Source organism: Anomaloglossus baeobatrachus, unplaced genomic scaffold (genome assembly GCF_048569485.1).
Source record: "Anomaloglossus baeobatrachus isolate aAnoBae1 unplaced genomic scaffold, aAnoBae1.hap1 Scaffold_463, whole genome shotgun sequence".
Lineage (NCBI taxonomy): Eukaryota > Metazoa > Chordata > Amphibia > Anura > Aromobatidae > Anomaloglossus > Anomaloglossus baeobatrachus.
The window spans coordinates 96259-109359 of record NW_027443971.1 but is presented as its reverse complement, the minus strand read 5'-3'; the positions used below and the strand labels follow the sequence as shown (position 1 = coordinate 109359).

Sequence of the window (13101 nt, the reverse complement as noted above, 5' to 3'; positions counted from 1 at the left end):
TATCAAAGGTTAGAGGGGGGCTTTCTCAGAGGGCTTTTTACAGTTTTTCTATTCCCAATTAGCCGTTTAAGTGTACTTATTGAAAGTAGTAATTCTTTCATAGGCCGCCCTTTCTTAGTATTTGACGTTCCTTATATTGCGGTATGAGGCTTCGCAGTAGGTTGCAAACATTCATCACCCATGACTGTCCCCAATTGAGCTCAGAAGCTCAATGTCTATCATGACCTCTCTTTTAGAATGTCCAAGAGCAAGCAAACTATTCCTCCAGGAGAGGGCGCCAACAGACTACTAAAGAGATCATCATTACTCAAAGAAAACCCCAAAAACCAATGCATGATAGGAATAAACAGGTAACTTTCTTTGGAGTGGAAGCGGAGAGATCGCACCAGATGCCAATTCTAGATGTTATCACACCTGTGGTCACTGCAGCAGCAGGTGAATCCACTTTGTCCAAAAGGGATCTATTCCATTCAATTGCAAATGATCTAGATAAGACAGAGAACTGCAGCACGGGGACATAGCCGAGTTGGTCAGGTTGAGTGGTGATGAGTTTGCTATTTGGATGAATAAAGAAAGTCAAAAGTGTGAAAGATAAAAAACAAAAGGAGGAAGTGTGAAAAGTGAATGGGCCAAATTGAGGTGCATATGAAGACGTATGCTTTCTTCCAATTCATTAAATCGGGCTAATATGAATCAGGTGAATTGAGTTCTGCTTTTGGAAACTGGGTTAAGAAGGGGTGCACCGTTCCTGGAGGTACTGCAATACCAGGTCAATGCGTGGAGTGGACAGAGCAAGCTCTTTTTCCATCTCCCTGTTCTAAAAATCCATTTAATATATGGTCCCCAGATAGGGGACGTATCAGATATTAAACTGATAAGAACAGATACTACACTTGATCTTAGCCAAAAGGCCGAGAAGCGATAACCAGAATTGGTTTGGGCCTCGAGTGGCACCCTGGCCTATGCCGGACACATCTTAGGGAGAGAGAGCGAGAGGGAGACAAACCCACGCCTACACAAGACATTTTGTCACCCAAGCCAACCCTTGAAAAGGCTGCTTTGCAGAGCCAAAACAAGAAGAATGGTGCGTTTTGCAGCCGCCGCCCACTGCAATGAATCTGAATAACTCCTCCTTTAGGGCGCAAGCAACTCCCCTCCCCCTTGCAGTCTTTCCAATTCACGATACAAAAAGACGGACAGGACAGGTTGCCTGACTTTCCGTCACTGCCACCCTTTGCCATCCTTACCCGTAGAAAGCCCTTTCATCATCCCCAAACCCTAATCTTTTCCCTTTCCTTCCCAGCCCCCAAACCCTGCCCTCTGTACCTTTCTCACCACCCGCTTCCCTTCTCCTGTCATCCCCCTACCACCCGGGAAAAAAAGAGATTGCCCCCTCCTTCCACTAGCCCACCCTCCCACCCAAAGAACAACTTCTTCTGCGCAGCTTGTTTTCTAGGCAGCAGCGCTATTGTGATGTCATCGGGGGGCATTGTGACAAGCCGCCAGTGTTCCGTCTCTTCATGTTGTGCACAGTTCAAACGGAAAATACATCAACAGGCAGACTACAGAAAAGCTTACTATCAAAGGTTAGAGGGGGGCTTTCTCAGAGGGCTTTTTACAGTTTTTCTATTCCCAATTAGCCGTTTAAGTGTACTTATTGAAAGTAGTAATTCTTTCATAGGCCGCCCTTTCTTAGTATTTGACGTTCCTTATATTGCGGTATGAGGCTTCGCAGTAGGTTGCAAACATTCATCACCCATGACTGTCCCCAATTGAGCTCAGAAGCTCAATGTCTATCATGACCTCTCTTTTAGAATGTCCAAGAGCAAGCAAACTATTCCTCCAGGAGAGGGCGCCAACAGACTACTAAAGAGATCATCATTACTCAAAGAAAACCCCAAAAACCAATGCATGATAGGAATAAACAGGTAACTTTCTTTGGAGTGGAAGCGGAGAGATCGCACCAGATGCCAATTCTAGATGTTATCACACCTGTGGTCACTGCAGCAGCAGGTGAATCCACTTTGTCCAAAAGGGATCTATTCCATTCAATTGCAAATGATCTAGATAAGACAGAGAACTGCAGCACGGGGACATAGCCGAGTTGGTCAGGTTGAGTGGTGATGAGTTTGCTATTTGGATGAATAAAGAAAGTCAAAAGTGTGAAAGATAAAAAACAAAAGGAGGAAGTGTGAAAAGTGAATGGGCCAAATTGAGGTGCATATGAAGACGTATGCTTTCTTCCAATTCATTAAATCGGGCTAATATGAATCAGGTGAATTGAGTTCTGCTTTTGGAAACTGGGTTAAGAAGGGGTGCACCGTTCCTGGAGGTACTGCAATACCAGGTCAATGCGTGGAGTGGACAGAGCAAGCTCTTTTTCCATCTCCCTGTTCTAAAAATCCATTTAATATATGGTCCCCAGATAGGGGACGTATCAGATATTAAACTGATAAGAACAGATACTACACTTGATCTTAGCCAAAAGGCCGAGAAGCGATAACCAGAATTGGTTTGGGCCTCGAGTGGCACCCTGGCCTATGCCGGACACATCTTAGGGAGAGAGAGCGAGAGGGAGACAAACCCACGCCTACACAAGACATTTTGTCACCCAAGCCAACCCTTGAAAAGGCTGCTTTGCAGAGCCAAAACAAGAAGAATGGTGCGTTTTGCAGCCGCCGCCCACTGCAATGAATCTGAATAACTCCTCCTTTAGGGCGCAAGCAACTCCCCTCCCCCTTGCAGTCTTTCCAATTCACGATACAAAAAGACGGACAGGACAGGTTGCCTGACTTTCCGTCACTGCCACCCTTTGCCATCCTTACCCGTAGAAAGCCCTTTCATCATCCCCAAACCCTAATCTTTTCCCTTTCCTTCCCAGCCCCCAAACCCTGCCCTCTGTACCTTTCTCACCACCCGCTTCCCTTCTCCTGTCATCCCCCTACCACCCGGGAAAAAAAGAGATTGCCCCCTCCTTCCACTAGCCCACCCTCCCACCCAAAGAACAACTTCTTCTGCGCAGCTTGTTTTCTAGGCAGCAGCGCTATTGTGATGTCATCGGGGGGCATTGTGACAAGCCGCCAGTGTTCCGTCTCTTCATGTTGTGCACAGTTCAAACGGAAAATACATCAACAGGCAGACTACAGAAAAGCTTACTATCAAAGGTTAGAGGGGGGCTTTCTCAGAGGGCTTTTTACAGTTTTTCTATTCCCAATTAGCCGTTTAAGTGTACTTATTGAAAGTAGTAATTCTTTCATAGGCCGCCCTTTCTTAGTATTTGACGTTCCTTATATTGCGGTATGAGGCTTCGCAGTAGGTTGCAAACATTCATCACCCATGACTGTCCCCAATTGAGCTCAGAAGCTCAATGTCTATCATGACCTCTCTTTTAGAATGTCCAAGAGCAAGCAAACTATTCCTCCAGGAGAGGGCGCCAACAGACTACTAAAGAGATCATCATTACTCAAAGAAAACCCCAAAAACCAATGCATGATAGGAATAAACAGGTAACTTTCTTTGGAGTGGAAGCGGAGAGATCGCACCAGATGCCAATTCTAGATGTTATCACACCTGTGGTCACTGCAGCAGCAGGTGAATCCACTTTGTCCAAAAGGGATCTATTCCATTCAATTGCAAATGATCTAGATAAGACAGAGAACTGCAGCACGGGGACATAGCCGAGTTGGTCAGGTTGAGTGGTGATGAGTTTGCTATTTGGATGAATAAAGAAAGTCAAAAGTGTGAAAGATAAAAAACAAAAGGAGGAAGTGTGAAAAGTGAATGGGCCAAATTGAGGTGCATATGAAGACGTATGCTTTCTTCCAATTCATTAAATCGGGCTAATATGAATCAGGTGAATTGAGTTCTGCTTTTGGAAACTGGGTTAAGAAGGGGTGCACCGTTCCTGGAGGTACTGCAATACCAGGTCAATGCGTGGAGTGGACAGAGCAAGCTCTTTTTCCATCTCCCTGTTCTAAAAATCCATTTAATATATGGTCCCCAGATAGGGGACGTATCAGATATTAAACTGATAAGAACAGATACTACACTTGATCTTAGCCAAAAGGCCGAGAAGCGATAACCAGAATTGGTTTGGGCCTCGAGTGGCACCCTGGCCTATGCCGGACACATCTTAGGGAGAGAGAGCGAGAGGGAGACAAACCCACGCCTACACAAGACATTTTGTCACCCAAGCCAACCCTTGAAAAGGCTGCTTTGCAGAGCCAAAACAAGAAGAATGGTGCGTTTTGCAGCCGCCGCCCACTGCAATGAATCTGAATAACTCCTCCTTTAGGGCGCAAGCAACTCCCCTCCCCCTTGCAGTCTTTCCAATTCACGATACAAAAAGACGGACAGGACAGGTTGCCTGACTTTCCGTCACTGCCACCCTTTGCCATCCTTACCCGTAGAAAGCCCTTTCATCATCCCCAAACCCTAATCTTTTCCCTTTCCTTCCCAGCCCCCAAACCCTGCCCTCTGTACCTTTCTCACCACCCGCTTCCCTTCTCCTGTCATCCCCCTACCACCCGGGAAAAAAAGAGATTGCCCCCTCCTTCCACTAGCCCACCCTCCCACCCAAAGAACAACTTCTTCTGCGCAGCTTGTTTTCTAGGCAGCAGCGCTATTGTGATGTCATCGGGGGGCATTGTGACAAGCCGCCAGTGTTCCGTCTCTTCATGTTGTGCACAGTTCAAACGGAAAATACATCAACAGGCAGACTACAGAAAAGCTTACTATCAAAGGTTAGAGGGGGGCTTTCTCAGAGGGCTTTTTACAGTTTTTCTATTCCCAATTAGCCGTTTAAGTGTACTTATTGAAAGTAGTAATTCTTTCATAGGCCGCCCTTTCTTAGTATTTGACGTTCCTTATATTGCGGTATGAGGCTTCGCAGTAGGTTGCAAACATTCATCACCCATGACTGTCCCCAATTGAGCTCAGAAGCTCAATGTCTATCATGACCTCTCTTTTAGAATGTCCAAGAGCAAGCAAACTATTCCTCCAGGAGAGGGCGCCAACAGACTACTAAAGAGATCATCATTACTCAAAGAAAACCCCAAAAACCAATGCATGATAGGAATAAACAGGTAACTTTCTTTGGAGTGGAAGCGGAGAGATCGCACCAGATGCCAATTCTAGATGTTATCACACCTGTGGTCACTGCAGCAGCAGGTGAATCCACTTTGTCCAAAAGGGATCTATTCCATTCAATTGCAAATGATCTAGATAAGACAGAGAACTGCAGCACGGGGACATAGCCGAGTTGGTCAGGTTGAGTGGTGATGAGTTTGCTATTTGGATGAATAAAGAAAGTCAAAAGTGTGAAAGATAAAAAACAAAAGGAGGAAGTGTGAAAAGTGAATGGGCCAAATTGAGGTGCATATGAAGACGTATGCTTTCTTCCAATTCATTAAATCGGGCTAATATGAATCAGGTGAATTGAGTTCTGCTTTTGGAAACTGGGTTAAGAAGGGGTGCACCGTTCCTGGAGGTACTGCAATACCAGGTCAATGCGTGGAGTGGACAGAGCAAGCTCTTTTTCCATCTCCCTGTTCTAAAAATCCATTTAATATATGGTCCCCAGATAGGGGACGTATCAGATATTAAACTGATAAGAACAGATACTACACTTGATCTTAGCCAAAAGGCCGAGAAGCGATAACCAGAATTGGTTTGGGCCTCGAGTGGCACCCTGGCCTATGCCGGACACATCTTAGGGAGAGAGAGCGAGAGGGAGACAAACCCACGCCTACACAAGACATTTTGTCACCCAAGCCAACCCTTGAAAAGGCTGCTTTGCAGAGCCAAAACAAGAAGAATGGTGCGTTTTGCAGCCGCCGCCCACTGCAATGAATCTGAATAACTCCTCCTTTAGGGCGCAAGCAACTCCCCTCCCCCTTGCAGTCTTTCCAATTCACGATACAAAAAGACGGACAGGACAGGTTGCCTGACTTTCCGTCACTGCCACCCTTTGCCATCCTTACCCGTAGAAAGCCCTTTCATCATCCCCAAACCCTAATCTTTTCCCTTTCCTTCCCAGCCCCCAAACCCTGCCCTCTGTACCTTTCTCACCACCCGCTTCCCTTCTCCTGTCATCCCCCTACCACCCGGGAAAAAAAGAGATTGCCCCCTCCTTCCACTAGCCCACCCTCCCACCCAAAGAACAACTTCTTCTGCGCAGCTTGTTTTCTAGGCAGCAGCGCTATTGTGATGTCATCGGGGGGCATTGTGACAAGCCGCCAGTGTTCCGTCTCTTCATGTTGTGCACAGTTCAAACGGAAAATACATCAACAGGCAGACTACAGAAAAGCTTACTATCAAAGGTTAGAGGGGGGCTTTCTCAGAGGGCTTTTTACAGTTTTTCTATTCCCAATTAGCCGTTTAAGTGTACTTATTGAAAGTAGTAATTCTTTCATAGGCCGCCCTTTCTTAGTATTTGACGTTCCTTATATTGCGGTATGAGGCTTCGCAGTAGGTTGCAAACATTCATCACCCATGACTGTCCCCAATTGAGCTCAGAAGCTCAATGTCTATCATGACCTCTCTTTTAGAATGTCCAAGAGCAAGCAAACTATTCCTCCAGGAGAGGGCGCCAACAGACTACTAAAGAGATCATCATTACTCAAAGAAAACCCCAAAAACCAATGCATGATAGGAATAAACAGGTAACTTTCTTTGGAGTGGAAGCGGAGAGATCGCACCAGATGCCAATTCTAGATGTTATCACACCTGTGGTCACTGCAGCAGCAGGTGAATCCACTTTGTCCAAAAGGGATCTATTCCATTCAATTGCAAATGATCTAGATAAGACAGAGAACTGCAGCACGGGGACATAGCCGAGTTGGTCAGGTTGAGTGGTGATGAGTTTGCTATTTGGATGAATAAAGAAAGTCAAAAGTGTGAAAGATAAAAAACAAAAGGAGGAAGTGTGAAAAGTGAATGGGCCAAATTGAGGTGCATATGAAGACGTATGCTTTCTTCCAATTCATTAAATCGGGCTAATATGAATCAGGTGAATTGAGTTCTGCTTTTGGAAACTGGGTTAAGAAGGGGTGCACCGTTCCTGGAGGTACTGCAATACCAGGTCAATGCGTGGAGTGGACAGAGCAAGCTCTTTTTCCATCTCCCTGTTCTAAAAATCCATTTAATATATGGTCCCCAGATAGGGGACGTATCAGATATTAAACTGATAAGAACAGATACTACACTTGATCTTAGCCAAAAGGCCGAGAAGCGATAACCAGAATTGGTTTGGGCCTCGAGTGGCACCCTGGCCTATGCCGGACACATCTTAGGGAGAGAGAGCGAGAGGGAGACAAACCCACGCCTACACAAGACATTTTGTCACCCAAGCCAACCCTTGAAAAGGCTGCTTTGCAGAGCCAAAACAAGAAGAATGGTGCGTTTTGCAGCCGCCGCCCACTGCAATGAATCTGAATAACTCCTCCTTTAGGGCGCAAGCAACTCCCCTCCCCCTTGCAGTCTTTCCAATTCACGATACAAAAAGACGGACAGGACAGGTTGCCTGACTTTCCGTCACTGCCACCCTTTGCCATCCTTACCCGTAGAAAGCCCTTTCATCATCCCCAAACCCTAATCTTTTCCCTTTCCTTCCCAGCCCCCAAACCCTGCCCTCTGTACCTTTCTCACCACCCGCTTCCCTTCTCCTGTCATCCCCCTACCACCCGGGAAAAAAAGAGATTGCCCCCTCCTTCCACTAGCCCACCCTCCCACCCAAAGAACAACTTCTTCTGCGCAGCTTGTTTTCTAGGCAGCAGCGCTATTGTGATGTCATCGGGGGGCATTGTGACAAGCCGCCAGTGTTCCGTCTCTTCATGTTGTGCACAGTTCAAACGGAAAATACATCAACAGGCAGACTACAGAAAAGCTTACTATCAAAGGTTAGAGGGGGGCTTTCTCAGAGGGCTTTTTACAGTTTTTCTATTCCCAATTAGCCGTTTAAGTGTACTTATTGAAAGTAGTAATTCTTTCATAGGCCGCCCTTTCTTAGTATTTGACGTTCCTTATATTGCGGTATGAGGCTTCGCAGTAGGTTGCAAACATTCATCACCCATGACTGTCCCCAATTGAGCTCAGAAGCTCAATGTCTATCATGACCTCTCTTTTAGAATGTCCAAGAGCAAGCAAACTATTCCTCCAGGAGAGGGCGCCAACAGACTACTAAAGAGATCATCATTACTCAAAGAAAACCCCAAAAACCAATGCATGATAGGAATAAACAGGTAACTTTCTTTGGAGTGGAAGCGGAGAGATCGCACCAGATGCCAATTCTAGATGTTATCACACCTGTGGTCACTGCAGCAGCAGGTGAATCCACTTTGTCCAAAAGGGATCTATTCCATTCAATTGCAAATGATCTAGATAAGACAGAGAACTGCAGCACGGGGACATAGCCGAGTTGGTCAGGTTGAGTGGTGATGAGTTTGCTATTTGGATGAATAAAGAAAGTCAAAAGTGTGAAAGATAAAAAACAAAAGGAGGAAGTGTGAAAAGTGAATGGGCCAAATTGAGGTGCATATGAAGACGTATGCTTTCTTCCAATTCATTAAATCGGGCTAATATGAATCAGGTGAATTGAGTTCTGCTTTTGGAAACTGGGTTAAGAAGGGGTGCACCGTTCCTGGAGGTACTGCAATACCAGGTCAATGCGTGGAGTGGACAGAGCAAGCTCTTTTTCCATCTCCCTGTTCTAAAAATCCATTTAATATATGGTCCCCAGATAGGGGACGTATCAGATATTAAACTGATAAGAACAGATTTTTGATTTAACAGCATCTTTATTATCATGCACTACTCACAAAAAGGTAACAAACCGTGTACAGTGCCGCAGCCCCGTACACACAGAACTATACAATCCTTCTTACATAGCCATAGAGTACGACGCACTAAACTATACATCACACTCCTATGCTTATCCATAACACTCAAGCTGAAAGAAAAAGTTAGACCATAAATAACGACGAACCGGCGATTGGGGGATGGGGGTAGGGGAAAAAGGGGGATAGGGTGGGGAAATCACAGGCCCGAAGCTTTATTGAAAGACGCACATAACGGGAAAAGGAGGGAGGGGGCATGGAAGAGGTCTAAACCTCCTCCTCGGCGCTGTCGTCCGGACTGTCCATGATGGAATAGTCTCTGAGCAGGCTGTGGATCAGCCTGCGGCAATCCTGGATAGACATCCTCTCCCTCTTCAAGATGAGCCGGTTCCTGGCGACCCAAATAGCGTCCTTAAAGCAGTTCATAAGGCGCCAAGCCTCCTGGATGGCTCCAACGGTGTGAGTCCCAGGGAAGAGTCCATAAAGTACGGAATGGTACGATAGGCTCCCTCTGGGGACGGAGTTCCTCAGGTCATCCTCCAGGGCAACCAACAGGCGCTGTGCGAAACGGCAGTCCCAAAAGGCGTGCAGCGATGTTTCCTCCACGAAGGGGCACCTTGGGCAGTACCGGGTTTTGCACAGGTTCCGGGCGTGCATGAATGACCGGACGGGCAGTCCGCCCTGTATCGCCATCCATGACAAGTCCTTGTGCCCGTTGGTCAATCCAGCCGATGACACGTTTGTCCAAACAGTCTCCAGTGTGTCGTGATGAAGTCCTGGAATGTTCTCCATTTCGTCCTTGGCTCTGATGAGTTTGTGGATAGTCTTTGGCTTCCACAAATCAGGCTTGAGTCCCTCCAGTTGGTGTTCCCTCACAAACCGAACCACGTCTCCGTAGAACCATGGCGCCGTCCAGTTGTAGGGGAAGGAGCTGTCCCACTTGTCCCAGCCTAACCGTCTCCAAAGGGGGAGCAGGAAGAAGCGAGACATGGACCCACCCGCGGAACCTCTCTTGACTCGCAGAGTTCGGCGAACGCAGTCACATACGAAGGAGGATCGCAGGAGGGTGGGGATATCGGGTACGCCCTTCCCACCCTTGCGAGGATCCTTGTACATGATGCTCCGCTTTACTCTGTCCATCTTGGATCCCCAGACAAAACGAAACACCGTCCTGGTAATGGCCCTGCACACGGTGGCAAGGGGGGGCCAGGCCTGGGCCGTGTACTGCAGCACGGGCAGTACCTCGTTACGCAGGACCAGTGCTTTGCCCTCACAGGTGAGGCGTCTGAGGCTCCACAGACCGATCCGTTGGGTGATCTTGGTCAAGCGTTCCTCCCAGGACTTGAGGGCTGCTCCTTCCTTCCCGAACCAGACTCCAAGAACCTTGATGAAATCCGGCTGGATGCTGAAAGGGAAGGGGGCGGAAGAGGCCGGCTGCCAGTCCCCGAAGAGCATGGCTTCCGACTTCCCGCAGTTGACTTTGGCTCCCGAAGCCCGTCCGAAGGTCTCACAGGTCTGGACGAGGGTGTCGACTGAGCGCCGGTCCGCGCAGAAGACGGTCACGTCGTCCATGTAGAGCGAGCACTTGACCTCGAAGCGTTCTGGTCCTGGTGCGGTGATCCCTCTGATCTCTCCATTCCGCCGGATAGCCTCTGCAAAGAGTTCTATAACACAAACAAAAAGAAGAGGTGACAGAGGACAGCCTTGTCTGACCCCTGAGAGGACCGGGAAGGGGTCAGTCTTCCAGCCGTTTACCAACACCGAGCTGTGAATATCAAAATACATTAGTTGGACATACAAGCAAAACATGTTACCCAAACCTAACCTGTGCAGAGCTTTGCCCAGGAACTCATGGGAAACACGGTCGAAGGCCTTTTCCTGATCCAACGAGATCAGGGCTGCGTGCACCCGGCGGGCTTTGATGTACTCGACCGTGTCCCGCATGAGAGCCAGGCTGTCTGCGATGCGACGTCCGGGGATGCCGCAGGTCTGATCCGGGTGGATGATCCGTCCGATAACAGTCTTCAATCTCGTTGCCATCGTCTTGGCCAGGATCTTGTAGTCGACGTTCAGAAGGGTGATGGGACGCCAATTCTTCAGGTCGCACCTCTCTCCTTTACGCTTGTACAGGATCGTGACCATTCCTTCCCTCAGAGATGGAGGCATTCTGCCCTCCACCACCATCTCCTCATACAGCCCTAACAGGTCCGGACAGATTAGGTCTCCCAGCGCTACATAGAGCTCTGCTGGGAGGCCGTCACTGCCCGGTGTCCTGCCAGAACTAAAGGATTTGGCGGCCGAGAGCAGCTCGTCCACCGTCAGAGGAACATCCATGGCCGCCGCGTCTGCAGGGTCAAGATGGTTAGTGATACCTGACAGGAACTTATCGGCGGCCTCGGGGTCAGTAGTCTTGCGGGCGTAGAGTTCGCTGTAGAAGTCGCTGACGACCTTCATCACGTTCTCTTTCCCGCGTCGCATGTTTCCACTCTCGTCTCGTAGTTCATTCATGGGCGTGTGACCGGCGTGGAGTTTCCTGAAAAAGAACGAGTTACATTTCTCACCCTTCTCCAGGTTCTCCACTTTGGAACGGAAGACAATTCGCTCGGACTCCTCCTCGAAGTGCCTTTTCAGGCTCCTCTTAGTCTCCTCCAGCTCCTCTCTCACGTCCCAGCCGCATCGAAGAAGGTCCTGCAGGGAACGCAGCTCACGCTGGAGTCTCCTGAAGTCCCTCCTCTTCAGACACGCCTGTTGTTGACTCTTTGCCTGAAAGAAGAAACGGAACTCGAGTTTAACGTATTCCCACCAGTCAGAAACAGACTGGAAGCCCGCCTTGTAGGCCCGCCACGTGGAGTAGGCAGCTCTAAGCTCCTCCAGAATCTCACCCTTTTCCAGCAGAGAGCAGTTCAGCTTCCAGGAGCCCGGGCCAATGGGGAAGCCATGGCCCAGCACACCTTGAAAGTGAATGGCTCTGTGGTCAGAGAAGAAGCAGGGGACCATCGAGTGCCCACTCCGCCCAACCGCCCGAGAGGTAAACACAAAGTCAATCCTGGAACGCAGCGAGCCATCGGATCGGCACCATGAATAGTTCACGGATCCGTGTCCGATGGAGCCAACAACGTCCACAAGAGAGGCTTCGGTCACCATCTCAATGAGCAGTTTGGATGTGACGTCCAACTTGGCAGCCGTTCCAGAACTGCGTCCATCCTCCTCAATCGGGCAGTTGAAATCCCCGGCCATCACTACCGTCCTGGCGGTAGCGAGCTGAGGGCGCAGGGCTTGGAGGAGCTCCAGTCGATCGCTCTTCACAGGAGAAGCATACACATTGATGAACCTGACAGGTTCTCCCGCCCAGGTGCCATCCACGAGCAGTAACCTGCCGCAGACGATTTCCTGAACAGAGTCCAATGTGAAGGCGCTTCCCCTGATCAGCACGGCGACCCCCGCGGACCTACAGTCGCCCCCGCCAGACCAGTAGGATGGGCCATGGGTCCACTCCCTGGCCAGATGGTTGAAGGACCTAGAGGAGGGAAGGGAGCATTCCTGCAGGAAAAATACATCACTAGACTGAGTGTTAAGGAACGTAAAAATTGTCTGACGTCGGAACTTGTCTCTGATGCTCCTAACATTAATGGAAAAGATGTTAATGTTAGCAGTCATTGGAGGAAAGAGAAAGTTAGAGCAGGCGGTGTGCCTTAGTTACCACTCCGGTCGGGCGGTTCTTCCTCTTTGGCACCTGCTGGTAAGGGTATCTCCAGCAGACCCTCTTCTGCTAGCTGATCAAGCAGGGATGGTGCCTCAGTGGCTTCCGACTCCTCCATTTCTTCTTCGGCCACAAGGGACTCCACCATCTGCTCCAACACGTCCGGTTCTGGGAGGAGGCCATCCTCCTCTTCCTGGGGTGGATTGGGGTCCACAATGAACAGCTTGGAAGGTTCTGCGACAGGACTATCTTCCACCTTCCTTTTCCTTTGGCCTGTACCTGAGGAGACAAGAGCTGGAAAATCCTCCTCGGTGAAAAGTGCAAGAGTGCTGAGGCCCTCTGCTCTCATGGTCTGGGGAGGGAGAGTGGGCTTTGGGGGGGGGGTGAGGAGACCAACTGAGGAGTAGGGAAATGAGGTGGAGGTAGTGGAATCCTCAGTAGGGTTGGCCGGGGGGGGAGGGGTTTGGACAGGGGTGACAGGGGGGGGGACCAGGGAGGGGGCAACAGTTTTCTTACCCTTCTTTTCCCTGGACTCTGTGGCTGCTGGGGCATCGGCTGGAGCCACGG

At 49.1% G+C, this 13101-nt stretch overlaps 5 non-coding genes and 1 pseudogene across 5 annotated transcripts; all 6 read right to left on the bottom strand.

The window, feature by feature from the left end:
- Positions 1 to 732: 732 nt before the first annotated feature.
- Positions 733 to 923, bottom strand: LOC142280739 (U2 spliceosomal RNA). Its single transcript, XR_012742935.1, has one exon. It is a non-coding gene; the product is annotated as a U2 spliceosomal RNA (small nuclear RNA).
- Positions 924 to 2310: 1387 nt separating this feature from the next.
- On the bottom strand, positions 2311 to 2501 carry LOC142280738 (U2 spliceosomal RNA). The gene has a single exon (XR_012742934.1). It is a non-coding gene; the product is annotated as a U2 spliceosomal RNA (small nuclear RNA).
- Positions 2502 to 3888: 1387 nt separating this feature from the next.
- Positions 3889 to 4079, bottom strand: LOC142280737 (U2 spliceosomal RNA). The gene has a single exon (XR_012742933.1). It is a non-coding gene; the product is annotated as a U2 spliceosomal RNA (small nuclear RNA).
- Positions 4080 to 5466: 1387 nt separating this feature from the next.
- Positions 5467 to 5657, bottom strand: LOC142280735 (U2 spliceosomal RNA). The gene has a single exon (XR_012742932.1). It is a non-coding gene; the product is annotated as a U2 spliceosomal RNA (small nuclear RNA).
- A 1387-nt stretch (positions 5658 to 7044) lies between these two features.
- LOC142280734 (U2 spliceosomal RNA) lies at positions 7045 to 7235 on the bottom strand. Its single transcript, XR_012742931.1, has one exon. It is a non-coding gene; the product is annotated as a U2 spliceosomal RNA (small nuclear RNA).
- A 1387-nt stretch (positions 7236 to 8622) lies between these two features.
- Positions 8623 to 8826, bottom strand: LOC142280829 (U2 spliceosomal RNA; annotated as a pseudogene).
- Between the last annotated feature and the right edge of the window lie 4275 nt (positions 8827 to 13101).